The sequence below is a fragment of the Bufo bufo genome, chromosome 7 (genome assembly GCF_905171765.1).
Source record: "Bufo bufo chromosome 7, aBufBuf1.1, whole genome shotgun sequence".
NCBI lineage: Eukaryota > Metazoa > Chordata > Amphibia > Anura > Bufonidae > Bufo > Bufo bufo.
The window spans coordinates 23325239-23345561 of NC_053395.1; the positions used below are offsets into that span (position 1 = coordinate 23325239).

At 46.7% G+C, this 20323-nt stretch overlaps 1 protein-coding gene across 1 annotated transcript in view; it reads left to right on the top strand.

The window, feature by feature from the left end:
- Nucleotides 1-19260: 19260 nt before the first annotated feature.
- LMF1 (lipase maturation factor 1) overlaps nt 19261-20323 on the top strand; it is a 215682-nt gene continuing 214619 nt past the window's right edge. Inside the window, exon 1 of the mRNA XM_040439943.1 lies at nt 19261-19487. The gene's annotated coding sequence lies outside the window, so the exon portion shown is untranslated. The remainder of the gene's footprint in view (nt 19488-20323) is intronic.

Here is a 20323-nt window from a genome sequence, read left to right on the forward strand (position 1 = left end):
TTAATAGTATACAGTATATGCAGAAATTGTATCCTTCTTATTTATAAAGAGTGAAACGTTATTGCATTATTATTGGGCCTCCTTTGCGCCCCGTGCTACAGCCTTGTGTGGGCTCTGTGTTCAGCGTCCCACGTGATCGGACTTCTAACTTTGTCTCCGATGTAGCGCGCTGTTTGCTAATGTGCCTCGGATCTTTGTATTAGATGATTCAGATATCGCACCGCTATATCTCGTGATGTCTGTGTCGGGGGTCTCTCTGGATGACTGTGGGTTTTCCATACGCGTTTCGGAGCAAAAAGCTCCTTCCTCAATGGCCCCTACCTCAGGAAGGAGCTTGTTGCTCCGAAACGGGTATGGTAGGAGTCACTGAGGAAGGAGCTTGTTGCTCCGAAACGCGTATGGTAGGAGCCACTGAGGAGGGAGCTTGTTGCTCCGAAACGTGTATGGTAGGAGCCACTGAGGAAGGAGCTTGTTGCCCTGAAACGCGTATGTTAGGAGCCACTGAGGAAGGAGCTTGTTGCTCCGAAACGTGTATGGTAGGAGTCACTGAGGAAAGAGCTTGCTGCTCCGAAACGTGTATGGTAGGAGCCACTGAGGAGGGAGCTTGTTGCTCCGAAACGTGTATGGTAGGAGCCACTGAGGAAGGAGCTTGTTGCCCTGAAACGCGTATGTTAGGAGCCACTGAGGAAGGAGCTTGTTGCTCCGAAACGTGTATGGTAGGAGTCACTGAGGAAGGAGCTTGCTGCTCCGAAACGCGTATGGTAGGAGTCACTGAGGAAGGAGCTTGTTGCTCCGAAACGTGTATGGTAGGAGCCACTGAGGAAGGAGCTTGTTGCTCCGAAACGTGTATGGTAGGAGCCACTGAGGAAGGAGCTTGCTGCTCCGAAATGCGTATGGTAGGAGCCACTGAGGAAGGAGCTTGTTGCTCCGAAACGCGTATGGAAAACACACAGTAATCCAGAGAGACCATCGGCACAGCCATCACGAGATATAGCGGTGCGATATCTGAATCGTCTAATACAGAGATGCTCAACCTGCGGCCCTCCAGCTGTTGTAAAACTACAACTCCCACCATTCCCTGCTGTAGGCTGATAGCTGTAGGCTGTTCGGGCATGCTGGGAGTTGTAGTTTTGCAACAGCTGGAGAGCCACAGGTTGAGCATGCCTGGTCTAATACAAAGATCCAGAGGTGGAACCACTCGCATACAAAGATCAACTCCAGCTAAGTCTATAATGCAATAACGTTTCACTCTTTATAAATGAGAAGGATACAATCTCTGCATATACTGTATACTATTAACAAAGTTATCATAACGGACCAGGTTGTTGATCGCACTATCATCTATACATTGATATGTATCATGCAGATTCATGAATGAAGTGGGACATTTTATGCAGATAATCCTGTGGATTGATTTATGGATGAAATTGGACTTATTATAATATCATTTATATCAAGAAAAACACTACTATCTGTTTTAAACATCATAAACCAAACTATATAGAGAATTGGGATTAAGAATTTGTATTCATAATCATGGACATGAATTTGAAAATGAAGGCAATTACTATGAAATGACGATTTTCCGGAGATTCAATGAACATTGGCAGTTAGATCAGTAGTATTGTGATCAGAGGGGGCTACTGCAGTTTCTTGTTTAGGATTGTATTCATATATGCACCAATCAGGAGGTATCTCTGTCCCCCTCAATTATTCAGGTCTCACCAATAGCATATGCGGTGGACAGTTCAATACGCAACTGATTTCTGTATATATATATATTTGGGGAATTTTTGTATTGTCTATTTCACTATTTGTATATATGTTTATTGTGACTATTTTCCATATCTACAGAGGAGTTAATAAATGTCTATATTCGGTACAGATCCTGATGATTGAGTGCCTGCTAATACTCTGGCTATAGATCCAGGCTTGATGACACATCTCACTATCTATTGATTGCAGAGAATGTGTCATGAGAAAAAGCTCTGCAGTTATTGATCGGTCTGGTTAAATGCTGGGGCGCGACCTGCGGAGATCAGTCCTGTGAAAAACACACGCTGCCGATCTGAGTTACTGTGACCGCTGTGGGAATGAGGAGGAGATCCTGGATTTACGGGAAACCTGCTGTCACTCACTGTCCGCATGGCCCGGGGTCACTCACAAGGTGTCAGACTGGTGTGTTATAAAGGGTTAAAGGCGGTCACCTCATATATATGTATCTATCCATTAATCTTCTATCTGCATCTGTCTATCATGGGCATAACTATAGCTACTTCCTATGGGGCCCAGAGGTTGGAGGGGCCCAATCAGGTGCAAGAACATCGTACCTTTTGTGGGGAATAACAATATGGCGGCTTTTTGCTATAATGTGGGTTTTCTGATATATGGCGCTATTATACATACCTGTAATTATTGCTACTTATGCTGCTGTTTTAATTTTCTTACATAGGATGCAAATGAGCTCCTAACAATCTCTGCCTCTCATGCCACTAGATGTAAGGAGGCTATCCTATAAGTCAATGTCTGACCCTTTAAATAGACCTTGAGACATGACTTGGATAATAAATAAGCCAGCATCTCATCTGCAGGCAGCTGTTTCAGGATGATTGCCCCTCATCAGAGCAGAGACTGGCTGAACACACTGTCCCCAAGGAGAGATAGTACCACCTCATATCTATCTATCTATCTATCTATCTATCTATCTATCTATCTATCTATCTATCTATCTATCTATCTCATATCTATCTATTATCTATCTATTTATCTATCTATCTATTTATCTATCTATCTATTATCTATCTCATATCTATCTATTATCTATCTCATATCTATCTATCTATTATCTATCTATCTATCTATCTATCTATCTATCTATCTATCTATCTATTATCTATCTAATATCTATCTATCTATCTATCTATCTATCATCTATCTATCTATCTATCTATCTATCTATCTATCTATCATCTATCTAATATCTATCTATCTCCTATCTATCTATTATCTATCTATTATCTATCTCATATCTATTATCTATCTATATATCTATCTATCCATCTATCTATCTATTATCTATCTATCTATCTCCTATCTATCTATCTATCTATCTATCATCTATCTATCTATCTATCTCCTATCTATCTCTCTATCTATCTATCTATCTATCTATCATCTATCTATCTATCTATCTCCTATCTATCTCTCTATCCATCTATCTATCTATTATCTATCTATCTATCTCCTATCTATCTATCTATCTATCTATCGATCTATTATCTATCTATCTATCGATCTATTATCTATCTATCTATCGATCTATTATCTATCTATCTATCTATCTATCTATCTATCTATCTATCTATCTATCTATCTATCTATCTATCTCTCTATCTCTCTATCTATCTATCTATCTATCTATCTATCTATCTCTCTATCTCTCTATCTATCTATCTATCTATCTATCTATTTTTCTCTTATGGGGCTTATATTGATGGCTGACATCTGTCATGTAGAAGAAGGGCTGGAGAACACTCGGAGGCCTCTTTACTGTACAATAAGTGTCCTTTCCCGAAATGTTGGATGCATTTGATTTCAATTACAGCTGACGCCATAATTATAGAAACCTGCAAGCAATTAAAAAGAAAATTCTATTTGGTGCATTTTCTTTCCAGATTTTCTTGGATAAATGTTGGAAATCCACAAAATGTACAAACTAAGAAATTGTTTACTGTTCCCCAAACTATTTGTCTAACTGGGTAAATGCTTGTGGGCAGGACGCATTATGTGGCGGGCACGGAGACATCTCTGACCTCAAATCCAGCGGAACTAAAGTGGGAAAGCTGCAGAGGGGCCCAGAAGATAATGGGGGGGGGGGGGGGGGGGGGGGGGGGCAGTGCCACCTTCTTATCCATTGGGTGTCAAGTGCTTTACTTGCTCATGGGTGGATCCTTCAGTGGACCCACCTTCTAACAGACTAATTAGCATATGGTGTATAGCCCCGCCTCTCCTTTTAACATGCTATTGTCTCGATGGCACATACCATAAAGGTAGTGCATGAATCTGATTTGGGACCCACAAAAAAAAAGGGGGCCACAGCTCATGTTGACCACATATTGGTTTCTGATGAAAAGAGTAGTCTGTAACCACGGAGACACATACGTCTGCATAATAGCTGTGTACACAAAACATCAGGCGCCTATTTGCACAATTTCATCATTCGTCATTACAGGTGCATTGGAAAAAGGTTGCAAAAGTATTCACACCCTTTAAAAACACTTGTGCATCTTGCGAATATATGGATCACATCCTAGCACCATTTTCAAATACACCTCTACTGTGCGCCGTTCTATCACCGACAGCGGCCAATGGAAATTGTGTTTGCCGTGGCTGCTCGGACTCCGATGTTCATGTAACACAATTACAGCCGGAGATAACAAACTTAAATTAAGGACCCGTTTAATAAATGAGCAAAAAGGGGCAGCTATGTCAGGTCCACCAGGCCGGGGGTATCATTAACAAGGACCTGTCTAGTGTCCTCGGAAGACAGAAGTGTCCTTGTTCTGAAGAGGTCAGAGGTCACCTATAAGTTACTGACCCCAGGTCATATTAAGATTGCCTCTCGAAAAGATTAAAAACTACTTAGAGAAAATGTTAAATGTTTTAAGTGGGATACAGCTTTATTCTGCATAGAGATCACATCCTATAGGCACAAAAATATATATATAATGGCCCGAAATTACAATGTGACCGCGCCTAGAATTTGGTGTAAAACGCTCAAAATCTGATGCATTTCAGGAACATAATATTGTATCAAGTTTGACAAATTTACTGTATGAAGCAAATGTGCCAAAAAGAATAATTCAATATTCCTTGTTCAACCGGGAGTATGGCATATACGGACAGGGGGTATGGCATAAAGGGACAGGGGGTATGGCATAAAGGGACAGGGGGTATGGCATAAAGGGACAGGGGGTATGGCATAAAGGGACAGGGGGTATGGCATAAAGGGACAGGGTGTATGGTATATAGGGACAGGGGGTATGGCATAAAGGGACAGGGTGTATGGTATATAGGGACAGGGGGTATGGCATAAAGGGACAGGGGGTATGGCATATAGGGACAGGGGGTATGGCATAAAGGGACAGGGGGTATGGCATATAGGGACAGGGGATATGGCATATAGGGACAGGGGGTATGGCATATAGGGACAGGGGGTATGGCATAAAGGAACAGGGGATATGGCATATAGGGACAGGGGATATGGCATATAGGGGCAGAGGGTATGGCATAAAGGAACAGGGGATATGGCATATAGGGACAGGGGGTATGGCATAAAGGGACAGGGGGTATGGTATATAGGGACAGGGGGTATGGCATAAAGGAACAGGGGATATGGCATATAGGGACAGGGGATATGGCATATAGGGACAGGGGGTATGGCATAAAGGGACAGGGGGTATGGCATAAAGGAACAGGGGATATGGCATATAGGGACAGGGGATATGGCATATAGGGACAGGGGGTATGGCATAAAGGAACAGGGGATATGGCATATAGGGACAGGGGATATGGCATATAGGGGCAGAGGGTATGGCATAAAGGAACAGGGGATATGGCATAAAGGGACAGGGGATATGGCATATAGGGACAGGGGGTATGGCATAAAGGGACGGGGTATGGCATATAGGGGCATAGGGTATGGCATAAAGGAACAGGGGATATGGCATAAAGGGACAGGGGATATGGCATATAGGGACAGGGGGTATGGCATAAAGGGACAGGGGGTATGGCATATAGGGACAGGGGGTATGGCATAAAGGAACAGGGGATATGGCATAAAGGGACAGGGGGTATGGCATAAAGGGACAGGGTGTATGGTATATAGGGACAGGGGTATTGCATAAAGGAACAGGGGATATGGCATAAAGGGACAGGGGGTATTGCATAAAGGGACAGGGGGTATGGCATATAGGGACAGGGGGTATGGCATATAGGGACAGGGGTATGGCATATAGGGGCAGGGGGTATGGCATATAGGGGCATGGGATATGGCATAAAAGGAAATGGGGTATGGCATAAAAAGACAGGGGGTATGGCATAAAAGGACAGGGGGTATGGCATAAAGGGACAGGGGTATGGCATATAGGGACAGGGGTATTGCATATAGGGACAGGGGGGATGGCATAAAGGGACAGGAGTATGGCATAAAGGGACAGGGGGAATGGCATAAAGGGACAGGGGGTATGGCATAAAGGGACAGGGGGTATGGCATAAAGGGACAGGGGGTATGGCCTAAAGGGACAGGGGATATGGCATATATGGGCAGAGGGTATGGCATAAAGGGACAGGGGGAATGGCATAAAGGGACAGGGGGTATGGCATAAAGGGTCAGGGAGTATGGCATATAGGGACAGGGGGTATGGTATAAAGGGACAGGCGGTATGGCATAAAGGGGCAAGGGGTATGGCATAAAGAGACAGGGGGTATGGCATAAATGGACACCAAAATTTTGGCACACAGTGAGGGTTCTTTTATACGTACAGATGATCGGGAATGAAGCGGACGCTCCCGATAACAGATCATCCTCGGAGGTGAGGGGTACATTTACATGCAGCAGTCACCTCCGCTGTATGGGGACCAGCGATCGATTCAGCTTGTCCCAATAGAAAACCATTATTTCTGCGCAGCAGATCATTGTTTAGACACCACCATCTGCTGCACAGGAATGATGCCAGAAGAACAACAGGATCACCCGATGAGTGACAGTTTGTTAAATCATCGAGTGATTGCCGACACCACAGGCGGGTTATCAGGAGCGAGCGTTTATATGAACCGTCCTCCTTGATAATCCGCCAGAGCATCTGTCCTTGTAAAAGGAGCCTAAGCCATCAAATAGGTGATATAAAGGTATACAGAAGTGTCCGGCCATACACAGAATCATTCCTCCCTCCCTTCCTTTCCCTCCTTCCTCACTTCCTTCCATCCTCCCTTATTTTCTTCCTTCCTTCTTTTGGTCCTCGCTTCCTCCTTTATTTTCTTTCTTCCTTTTTCTCTTCCTTCTTTTGTCCCTTCCTTTCTCTCTTCTTTTATTCCTTCCTTCCGTATTTTCTTCATCCTCTCATCCTTCCTTCTTTTGTTCCTTCCTTCCTTCCACCTTCTTCACTTCCTTCCATCATCTCTTATTTTTTTCCTTCTTTTGCTCCTTCCTTTCTTCCTTCCTTCCACCTTCTTCACTTCCTTCCATCCTTCCTTATTTTCTTCCTTCTTTTGTTCCTTGCTTCCTCACATCCTTCCTTCCTCCTTTATTTTCTTTCTTCCTTTTTCTCTTACTACTTTTGTCCCATCCTTTCTCTCTTCTTTTTCATTCCTCTCTTCCTTCCCTATTTTTCTTCATCCTCTCGTCCTTCCTTCTTTTGTTCCTTCCTTCCTTCCACCTTCTTCACTTCCTTCCATCCTCTCTTTTTTTCTTCCTACTTTTGTTCCTTGCGGCCTCAATTCCTTCCTTCCTCCCTTAGTTTTTCCTTCCTTTCCTCTTTTTTCATTCTTCCCTCCCTTTTTTCCTCCGCCCGACCCCCCCGTCACCAGAAGTGTTTTGGCAGCAGCTTTCTAAATAGCTTTAATTTATAATTAAAAATATACTCTGTTTCCATTGTCAGCACTACTTGCTTGATGTCAGTGAATGAGAACACTCTTACATTAAGAGGCAGTAAATCAGTACAGGTCTAGTCCTGCGCTAAAGCCTCGTTCACATGTTCCGGCACAGAGGAGTCTGATAGATCTTTCAGGATCCAGCATTTCCCGGATTTTTCTACTTCACCGCCGGATCCCCCATTGACTATAATGAGGTCCGGCGGTGATCATGCCGGGTTTGGGCTGGACATAAAAACGTTCTTTGTCAGGCCGACAGCCGGCATTTGTGCCAGATCAGGCAGCCGGGCCTCCTTAACAGAGATGTGAATGAGGCATTTGCTGACAATTGGATACATTGTATACAGTCTAGACTCTAAGACAATCCTCTGTGACGAAACAACCCGTACTGATACATTGTAGCAAAGCACCAGCGAGATTTGTGCAGCTGGTGCTGATGAGTTTTGCTTCAGACTGGATACAGTTGTATCCACTCATTATTATAACCAGAAAACTCCTTAAATAAGAGTGTGTCTCATTCACTGACAGCAAGCTTATATCTTACAAAAGGTGAGGAATTGAAATGCTAAGCCTATTGGAAAGTAGAAAAAATGTTAATTTAGGGTACTTTCACACTAGCGTTTTTCTTTTCCGGTATTGAGTTCCGTCCTAGAGGGCTCAATACCGGAAAAGAACTGATCAGGCATATCCCCCATGCATTCTGAATGGAGAGTAATCCTTTCAGGATGCATCAGGATGTCTTCAGTTCAGTCATTTTGACTGATCAGGCAAAAGAGAAAACCGCAGCATGCTACGGTTTTTAACTCCGCGTAAAAAAAACTGAAGACTTGCCGGAATGCCGGATCCGTCCTTCCGGTCTGCGCAGACCGAAAAAAAAGGTGAACAAAAATAAATGCCGGATCCATTTTGTCGGATGACACCGGAAAGACGATCCAGCATTTCACTGCATTTTTTTGACTGATCAGGCATTTTTAGACTGATCAGGATCCTGAACAGTCTTAGGCCTCTTTCACACTTGCGTTGTTGGGATCCGGCATGCACTTCCGTTGCCGGAGGTGCCTGCCGGATCCGTAACAACGCAAGTGTACTGAAAGCATTTGAAGACGGAACCGTCTTCCAAATGCTTTCAGTGTTACTATGGCACCCAGGACGCTATTAAAGTCCTGGTTGCCATAGTAGGAGCGGGGAGCGGGGGAGCGGTATACTTACAGTCCGTGCGGCTCCCCGGGCGCTCCAGAATGACGTCAGAGCGCCCCATGCGCATGGATGACGTGATCCATGTGATCACGTGATCCATGCGCTTGGGGCGCCCTGACGTCACTCTGGAGCGCCCGGGGAGCCGCACGGACGGTAAGTATGCTGCTCCCCGCTACACTTACCATGGCTGTCAGGACTTTAGCGTCCCGGCAGCCATGGTAACTATTCAGAAAAAGCTAAATGTCGGATGCGGCAATGCGCCGAAACGACGTTTAGCTTAAGGCCGGATCCGGATCAATGCCTTTCAATGGGCATTGATCCCGGATCCGGCCTTGCGGCAAGTCTTCAGGATTTTTGGCCGGAGCAAAAAGCGCAGCATGCTGCGGTATTTTCTCCGGCCAAAAAACGTTCCGTACCGGAACTGAAGACATCCTGATGCATCCTGAACGGATTACTCTCCATTCAGAATGCATTAGGATAATCCTGATCAGTATTCTTCCGGCATAGAGTCCCGACGACGGAACTCTATGCCGGAAGACAATAACGCAAGTGTGAAAGAGGCCTTACTAATGCCATCAGTTGACATACGTTTTTCCGGATCCGGCAGGCAGTTTGGCGACGGATCTGCTTGCCGGATCACTCTGCCGCAAGTGTGAAAGTAGCCTAAGCATAAAACATTATATATTTTATGGAAACCCCATTTAAAGGGGAAATTCTCTTAACTATCACATCTAATGACTAATCATGAAGAACGCGCTGGAGTCACACACGGCTCTTGTACCGGATATAACGCTGCGGATGGAGGCACCGGAAGCCTCAGACGTGCGGTTTATCCCAGCAGTGCAATCATTTCTATTAAACAGGAAAGGAGCCTCACTGTCAGCAGCAGCTGTGCATCTGGATTCTCTATAGGATACTTCCCTGCATTTACAGCAGAGATTTGGGGCCACAGTCACAGTTACTTTGGCCCAGGTTTGTCCGTCAGAGGCTCTTGGGGTTTTGGCCTCTTGGAGTTGTTCCCTATAAAGCAGAGGAGAACATTCGGGTAGGGGACAATTAAAGAGACATACTTCTGTCCACATCCCAATTGTACGAAAGCTGTCCATATCCCTCTTGTATAACAGGTAATCTAAAAAAGGGAGATAAGCTGCGCCAATGCTGCTTCACCCCCCCCCCCCCCCCCATACAGAGATCAAGGGGAAGGAAGCACCCCAAGTAACACCAGCTGTTGAGATCCATTGATAATCTTAGGATAGGCCATCACTATCTGATGGTGAGGATGGGGGGTCCAACACCCTGGAGTAGTCCCCGTCCATTGTGTAGCAGACCAAGCAGGTTACTGCAGCCCTGCTCCCACTGACTACAGTACCAGCGCCGTCCACGGAGCCACGTAGTTTCCAGTGCCGACTTCCACCTTCACTTGTAAAATCCTGGACATCCCATTTAAAGGGGTTGTCTCATCATGGACAATGGGGGCATATCGCTAGGATATGCCGCCATTGTCTTATAGGTGCGGGTCCGCACCTATATCAAGAATGGAGCCCCGCAAGTGAAGGAGGGTGCAGCCGCCCTCCATTAATTTTCTACGGGGCCGACGGAAATAGCAGAGCCCGCGCATAGAAATGGAGTGGGGGCAGAGCATGCGCGGTATGCTCCCATTCACTTCTATAGGGAGCCGGCTTGGTGGTGTCTGGACCAGAGTCCTCCAGCCACCACCTCACAGGGCTCCGTTCTCGATATAGGTGCGGGTCCCAGCGGTGGGACCGGCACCTATAAGACAATGGGGGTATGTCCTAGCGATATGCCCCCATTGTCTCTGAAGAGACAACCCCTTTAAGCTGGCCATACATTTTCGATAAATATAGGCCAAATCTGACATCTAATGTGTATGGGAGTCTTCTGACTCTCTCTTGACAACAGATGTAGGATGGGGGGGCGATAAGGATCAGGCATTTGGATTTCAACATGTCTGATCCTTTTGTTCTGACATCTGCCATGGGACTTTCTCCTTGAGTCATGCACACTTGGTCAAGGTGAGCATGCATGTGTATGGGGTGGAGGGTGAGGAGAGATAGCTGTTGGGCCAGTGCATAACCTTCTACCTCACTGTATTACCAGATTTTGCCCATATGATGTAGTTAAAGTGCCCAATTACCACCGTCATGCAGGGACCGTTTCATAAGGCACTCAAATAACATTGCTAGATGAGTGTCCGATCAGTAGACTAGTGAAGGTAGCTGTCTACTATAGAAAATGCTCCTGTCTTACCATAGGTTTGGACACCAATTGTGGAGCTTGGGGTCCTAACTTCAGGTGCCAGGTCCAGGTTCTTTTAGAACTAAAACCGACTTTGACTAGACCTAAACAGTTCCTTTTGTTGCAACAAAGTTTCACATGCCGGATATGTTAAGTTTTGTGTATCTGCCATGCGACAAAACAGTTGCACGTCTCCCTTTGAAATGAATGAGCTCTTGTTATTAGACATAGTCTCCTCACATACAATGTAGCATTAGCTGTAACATTGTTACATTCTGCTGTCACCGTTACATTTAGGCTCAGACAAGTGACATATTACTCCCCATACAGAATAACAGAAGTTGCTATGTGTAGTCTAAGCCTTTGGGGCCCATCATGCACAAAGGCAACTATAGCCTCATGGTTAGCTCCACCAGGTGCCACATTACGAAGATCCTCTGTGTCTTATGGGGTCTTCATAAAATGGCAAACATGGCTACAAATCCCATGGACGTTCCTACAGTTTCCTCAACACCTATGGTCAATAGGTGTTGAGGAAACATCTCATCATATTGGGCCAGAAAGGTCTTCTTCAGGTTTAGCTGCCTCTGACCATGGTCTTTAGATAACTATCTCAAGTCTATTGAGGTATGTTCTTTGCACTTGTTAACCCTTGTGAGGTTCTTCTCAGACACTTGGAGCAGATTTTACAGGCATGAACTGACACTACCTTGGTCTACAGATATATATATATATCTCAAATCTATTGAGGTAAGTTCTTTAAAACTTACCTTGTGTGGTTCTTCTCAGACACTTGAAGCAGATCTCACAGGCATGAGCTGACACTACAGTCTGGATCCTAAGTCTATCGTTTGCCCAGAGCTGTGATGTGCAGAGCACACGTTGCGTTGCAGGCACTCGCCCTGCGTTTATGAGCCGTTGGTGGCTGGTACTCTGAATTTTCTCTGTCCGCACAATGCACTATTATGTACCTACAACAGCATTACCTCAAGTATTGATGGCAGAAGTCCTAAACAATGGGCCATTTATAAATCATTACTTTTACTATACTTGACGGGAGCTGGGGACAGCAAGGTCCTTTGTAGCAGCTCGGTGAGGACAACGTACAATGTGCAGGTTGTACTGACCTGAGATCTTAGATTTATGCATTTCCCTGATTATACAGTGAGGAACTATCATGTACTGTTGGACAGAGGCATCATGATTCTGAGGGCAGACATGGCCTTGGTGCTGTCCATGGCTAGACCTCATGGACCTATTGTGGTTCAGCTATACTTTCATGACCTAACCTTGGTGCAATCCATTGATGCCAGGCCATCCATGGTGGTGTCCATTATTGGACCTCATGGCCCCAGGGTAATTTATCCCCATCATCATGGCGTGGTCTTGTTGGCTCAATTATCATGAACTAGCCTTGCCATACTGGAGGGTCAGTAGTATAATGAATGAATCGGCAACATAATTGTGATGTTGGTCCTAGAGAAAACCAATTGACCCTACAGTGTGTGTCAAGGCTAGTTTATGGCAAATGAGCCAGCCTTCCTGCTGTCCATGTGGGACTTAATGGGTCTATTGTGGTTCAGCTATACTTTCATGGTCTAACCTTGGTGTGATCCATTGAAGAACCTCATGGTGGTCTGGCCATGCTTTGTGGTGTCCATTATTGGACCTCATAGCCCTTAGTTAATTTTAGCCCCATCATCATGGCATGGTCCTGCTGGTTCAATTATTATCATGAAATAGTCATGGGCCATGACTATTTCATGACTCATGGCACACTGGTGGGTCAATTGATCTTCTCAAGGGCCACCATTACAATTATGTTGTCCACTGATTCATTATACTATGTACACTTCGGACACTTGAATTCTCCACCGTAAGGGAAAGGATGGATCCTCTTCAAGACTTGAGGGCCTTACATATTAGATGAATGTTGGCTGAACCTGTCAATTTTTGTGCGAGTGTACAGTATGTGTATGGGGGTGTTAGGAGGAATAGCTTGTCTGGCCAGCTTTAGGTGGAGAGCCTTGGTCTTCACCAGACACCAGCAGAAGGGAATGCTGGGCTCCTCTGAAGGAAAGGAGGTGGTTTTGCCCCTCAGGTTTCAGGATTTGCCAGTATTATTGGATTTGCTTCTCATTTATGCAGCAGTTAAGCAGTCCCCCATAGTGAGCGATCAACCCCGTAGATAATGTAGATGGTCCTGCTGAAGTCGAGGTTCTTATATCTGCCCCTAGAACCCCTCTATAGGGCAGCTCTACAGTCTATTACAGCACGGTCCGGTCTGAATAATGCAGGTTACACGCTGATCCCAGTATGTTCCAGTCACAATGTGACCCTCACAAAATTGTTCTCTCTACTCCTCTGTGATCTTCTATTACCAGGATGTCACCCAGCTTTCTACAGACCCTGAATGGCACATCAATCTGCATTATTATGGGATGGGTCTTCTGTCCATGACCATGGAAAGCTGCCTGATAACTGCTGGCAGCACCCTCACCAGGTGGGACAGGGGCCTGGGTATTTGGAGAAGAATGTGAACATTAAGGGCATATCCTGTGGATATGTCATTAAACGGGTTCTCCAGGACTTAAAGGGGTATTCTGGTGGTTACCAGGTATTTCCTATTCATAGGATAGGGGGTAACTATTAGATTGGTGAGGACCCCAACAGATAATGAGAACGGGGACCCCCACCGAGCACCTCCACCCCCCAAAATGAATGGAGCGGCAGGCCGAGCATGCACACTGCCGCTCCGTTCATCCCTACAGGAGTTGCTGAGACAGCGGAACTGTCATAGAGATGAATGGAGCAGCAGTTCGCATGCCCAACATGCTGCACCGATCATATTGGGGGCTCCAAGAGGAATGGAGTCCTCTTCATCATGATCGGTGGGGTCCCATAATCTAATAGTTATCCTCTATCCTTTGGCTAGGAGATAGCATGTAACAAACCGAATACCCCTTTAAGAACTGACCACCTATATTCAGGAGAGTTCATCAGTATCTGATTGGTGGGCATCCAATTCCTGGTACCCCCTTATTGAAAGGGGCCGGAGCACTCGGACCAGAGCTACAGCCTCTTCCTCACTCTCTGACATCATGTCTACCGGTCTTCGGGCAGCTCAGTCCCAATCAAGTGAGCTGCAATACCAAGCACAGCCACTATACAATGGACGGCGCTGTGCTTGGTAGTATATGAAGCTGATCGGTGGGGAAGGGGGGGTCAGGGTTCGGACCCCCACCGCTGGAAACATTATAAATTGCAATACAAAGCGATGGTATTACGGCTGCTGGCTTGGATTCAAGCCCTTTGATGGTACGCTGGGCGCACCCTGGATGACATCAGTTTTTGCGCAGCGAAGGATGTTCAGAAAGTGACTCATGAGACGTAGCTTGTTCCGTGGAGAGGACTCACTTGATCGACCGTGACTGGCCGGGCTAACGGAGAACCCGGGGCGTTAGCGTGTTTATAGCCTCTCAGATCTGCGGGGTATTATATGTCTTCCTGCATTTCTAGAGTATCAGATATTTGGTGGAGGATGCGGGTGATTTCACTGGGGTCTGTGACACCCTAATATCCATGGGCACTCCCCTTAGTCCATAAGTGAGGCCAGGAAAGTCAGATTTTATGTCTGATGCTTTGTTTGCCCCCTATGCCTAAAACATAAAAAGCCTCTCAGTGTAAATGTGTATAGGGGGTACAGAGGAAGAGCCCTTGGCTGACATCCACAGTGCCCCCATAACAGTGTCATCAACAGTGCCCCCATAACAGTGACATCCACAGTGCCCCATAACAGTGTCATCCACAGTGCCCCCATAACAGTGACATCCACAGTGCCCCATAACAGTGACATCCACAGTGCCCGCCATAACAGTGACCTCCACAGTGCCCCCATAACAGTGACTTCCACAGTGCCCCATAACAGTGACATCCACAGTGCTCCCATAACAGTGACATCCACAGCGCTCCCATAACAGTGACAGCCACAGCACCCCCATAACAGTGATATCTACAGTGCCCCCATAACAGTGACATCCACAGATCCCCCATAACAGTGTCATCCACAGTGCCCCCATAACGGTGACATCCACAATGCCCCCATAACAGTGACATCCACAGCGCTCCCATAACAGTGACATCCACAGTGCCCCCATAACAGTGACATCCACAGCGCTCCCATAACAGTGACATCCACAGTGCCCCCATAACAGTGACATCCACAGTGCCCCCATAACAGTGACATCAACAGTGCCCCCATAACAGTGACATCCACAGCGCCCCCATAACAGTGACATCCACAGATCCCCCATAACAGTGTCATCCACAGTGCCCCCATAACGGTGACATCCACAGTGCCCCCATAACGGTGACATCCACAGTGCCCCCATAACAGTGACATCAACAGTGCCCCCATAACAGTGACATCCACAGCGCCCCCATAACAGTGACATCCACAGATCCCCCATAACAGTGTCATCCACAGTGCCCCCATAACAGTGACATCCACAGTGCCCCCATAACAGTGACATCCACAGATCCCCCATAACAGTGTCATCCACAGTGCCCCCATAACGGTGACATCCACAATGCCCCCATAACGGTGACATCCACAATGCCCCCATAACAGTGACATCCACAGTGCTCCCATAACAGTGACATCCACAGTGCCCCCATAACAGTGACATCCACAGTGCTCCCATAACAGTGACATCCACAGTGTCCCCATAACAGTGACATCCACAGTGTCCCCATAACAGTGACATCCACAGTGCCCCCGTAACAGTGACATCCACAGCGCCCCCATAACAGTGACATCCACAGATCCCCCATAACAGTGTCATCCACAGTGCCCCCATAACAGTGACATCCACAGTGCCCCCATAACAGTGACATCCACAGATCCCCCATAACAGTGTCATCCACAGTGCCCCCATAACGGTGACATCCACAATGCCCCCATAACGGTGACATCCACAATGCCCCCATAACAGTGACATCCACAGTGCTCCCATAACAGTGACATCCACAGTGTCCCCATAACAGTGACATCCACAGTGTCCCCATAACAGTGACATCCACAGTGCCCCCATAACAGTGACATCCACAGTGCCCCATAACAGTGACATCCACAGTGCCCCATAACAGTGACATCCACAGTGCCCCATAACAGTGACATCCACAGTGCCCCATAACGGTGACATCCACAATGCCCCCATAACGGTGACATCCACAGTGCCCCCATAACGGTGACATCCACAGTGCCCCCATAACAGTGACATCCACAGTGCTCCCATAACAGTGACATCCACAGCGCTCCCATAACAGTGACATCCACAGCGCCCCCCATAACAGTGACATCCACAGTGCCCCCATAACAGTGACATCCACAGTGCCCCCCATAACAGTGACATCCACAGTGCCCCCATAACAGCGTCATCCACAGATCCCCCATAACAGCGTCATCCACAGTGCCCCCATAACGGTGACATCCACAATGCCCCCATAACGGTGACATCCACAATGCCCCCATAACAGTGACATCCACAGTGCTCCCATAACAGTGACATCCACAGTGCCCCCATAACAGTGACATCCACAGTGCTCCCATAACAGTGACATCCACAGTGTCCCCATAACAGTGACATCCACAGTGTCCCCATAACAGTGACATCCACAGTGCCCCCATAACAGTGACATCCACAGTGCCCCATAACAGTGACATCCACAGTGCCCCATAACAGTGACATCCACAGTGCCCCATAACAGTGACATCCACAGTGCCCCATAACAGTGACATCCACAGTGCCCCATAACGGTGACATCCACAATGCCCCCATAACAGTGACATCCACAGTGCCCCCATAACAGTGACATCCACAGTGCCCCCATAACAGTGACATCCACAGTGCTCCCATAACAGTGAAATCCACAGCGCTCCCATAACAGTGACATCCACAGCGCCCCCATAACAGTGACATCCACAGTGCCCCCATAACAGTGACATCCACAGTGCCCCCATAACAGTGACATCCACAGTGCCCCCATAACAGTGACATGCACAGTGCCCCCATAACAGTGACATCCACAGTGCCCCCATAACAGTGACATGCACAGTGCCCTCTGTGGTATCTGTTCTGCTGGGGGGGTATTTTGTTCTGCTGGTGGCAGTATATTGTGCTGCACTGTAGTATTGGTTCTTCTGGGCAGTATTTAGTACTGCACTCTGATATCTGGTTCTGCTGGGGGCGGTATTTTGCGCTGCACTGTGGTATTGTCACGGTCCCTCCTGTGACAGATGTCAGAAGATTGAAGAGACTGGCTGCACGGTGAAAGGGGATCTAACAGCCTCTTCTTGCTTCAGTGTTGTTGTTGGTAATGATCACAGCCCTTGTTTCAGGTGTAGCTTAGTGGTCATTACACCTCCCCCTATATAGTCCTGACCTCACCCTTCTGCGGTTGATAGCTTCATTTGGTTTTGGAAGAGTTGTTGTGTTGTCCTTTCTGGTGTTCCTGCTCGTCCATCCTCACTACAGAAGTGTCTCGTTCCTTTGTGTTTTGTTGTCTCTCCCCGTGTCTGTTGTTACCTGGCCTCAGAGAGACGCTGGTTCCTTCATCTGGGAAGGAACGGGTCGTCTCAAGCCCTGCCAATACCCATATGGGCTCTTTAGGGTCTCAGGTTACGGTGTATGGGCATTTCTACCTTCAAGGTGTGCCCATACGGATAGGAAGTCGGGCAAGGAGTAGGGTTCTATAGGGGAGGTGACCCTTTCCTAGCGTTGAGGCCTAGCGGCTTTTCCCTTCCCTCCCGTTGCCGGTGTGGTGTTCCCTCCCATACCTCATCCGTGACAGGTATCTGGTTCTGCTGGGGCAGTGTTTTGTGATGCACTGTGATATCGCTGGTCCCGCCTACTCATATTGGTCCCGCCTTCTGTCATTTGTGACCCGCCTTGCAACACGTGGCCAGCTTTAGTTTTTTTTCCGGGGCCACTTTAAATTCCCAGTCCGCCCCTGCTTACATTATGAAGCGAACTACAAATACTGGGGTCCAGATATTTAGACCGCCATACTCGCTGCTCTTATCGCACGTCTCTAATGATCTTGTCACGTCTTCGTGCCGGTAGACGTCCGCCGCAGAGTCTGGTGCAGGTCGTAACTAGAGATGAGCGAATTTCATATTTTGAAATTCGTACACGCTTCGTTTAGTGGTAAAAGATGAATTGCGTTATGGATTCCGTTACCACGGACCATGACGCAATTCTATGACGGAAATTCATAACGGAATGCCCTTAGAGTCCTCTCCTGCCTAACGGAAAGGGGACGGATCGTTTTGCAGACCATAGACTTCTATTATGACGGATGAATAACGGAATGCCTCTAAAGGCATTCGGTCATAGAATTGCGTCACGGTCCGTGGGTAACGGAATCCATTACGCATTCACCTTTTACCAGTAAACGAATCGCAAACGAATTTCACAACCGGAAATTCGCTCACCTCTAGTTATAATAAATCTGCTGCGTGTGAACACACCCCGACAAGGGCTAAAGGCGACAGCAGCTTTTGTGCAACGTAACGCATTTGTTTCAGTGGAAACCATAACGATCACACGACGGATTTTGAAAATCCGCCTACAGGATTTTACCAATAGGAGTCGACTTTAAAAAAAAAACCTGCATTTTCGGCTCATTTCAATGGAGATTCGAGGAGGATTTCGCCCCAAGATAGGGAACGCTAATTTACTTCTATGCAGAAAAAAAAAGGAAAGGGCGTTTCCCATTGAAATGAAGGGGAGGGTGTTTTTGAGGAGTTTTTTGGAGCTGATTTTGAGGTGGAAACGCACCACAATAAGCAACAAAAAGAAAAACAACTCCGTGTGAACTGGCCCTACAGCACTGTCACGTTTCAATGTGTTTGGGTTACAACCCTATAACCGCTATGGTGACGTCAGAGGTGTATGGGTGACGTCATGGTCACCCCTGTGTTATATAGCTTTGGATACATCATGTACATTAGTGGTGATAATACAAGGAGACTACTACCCCCAGTATTCAGGACGGTGTGGGTCTTATGGCCCCCTGTCCCGGGTGAGCTCAGCCCCGGGGTCACTGCCCGGTCTGGCGGACTCTGCCCTCCACACACAGGTGACGCAGGCGCGGTGTGAGCCCCAAGATGGCGGGCGCCCAGTGTGGACAGCTGGCACCGGGGAATCCGGGGCTGAGGAGAAGGAAGGGAAAGGAAGCAGCGGGGGGCTGACAATGGGACGGTCCGAGAGGGGAAGCAGCATGGCGGCACCGAGTCTCCCTCCTGCCTGGGCCTTACTGGCTTACTAGGAATAGTGCTGCTGAGAGCACTGTATGCAGATATATATACCGTCCTATATACTGTGAGTGCACTGTATGCAGATATATATACCGTCCTGTATACTGTGAGTGCACTGTATGCAGATATATATACCGTCCTATATACTGTGAGTGCACTGTATGCAGAATAAATACCGTCCTATATACTGTGAGTGCACTGTATGCAGATATATATACCGTCCTGTATACTGTGAGTGCACTGTATGCAGATATATATACCGTCCTGTATACTGTGAGTGCACTGTATGCAGATATATATATACCGTCCTGTATACTGTGAGTGCACTGTATGCAGATATATATCCGTCCTATATACTGTGAGTGCACTGTATGCAGATAAATATATACCGTCCTAATATACTGTGAGTGCACTGTATGCAGATATATATATACCGTCCTGTATACTGTGAGTGCACTGTAGGCAGATATATATATACCGTCCTATATACTGTGAGTGCACTGTATGCAGATATATATACCGTCCTGTATACTGTGAGTGCACTGTATGCAGATATATATACCGTCCTATATACTGTGAGTGCACTGTATGCAGATATATATATACCGTCCTATATACTGTGAGTGCACTGTATGCAGATATATATATACCGTCCTGTATACTGTGAGTGCACTGTATGCAGATATATATATACCGTCCTGTATACTGTGAGTGCACTGTATGCAGATATATATATATATACCGTCCTATATATTGTGAGTGCACTGTATGCAGATATATATATATACCGTCCTATATACTGTGAGTGCACTGTATACAGATATATATACCGTCCTATATACTGTGAGTGCACTGTATACAGACATATATACCGTCCTATATACTGTGAGTGCACTGTAT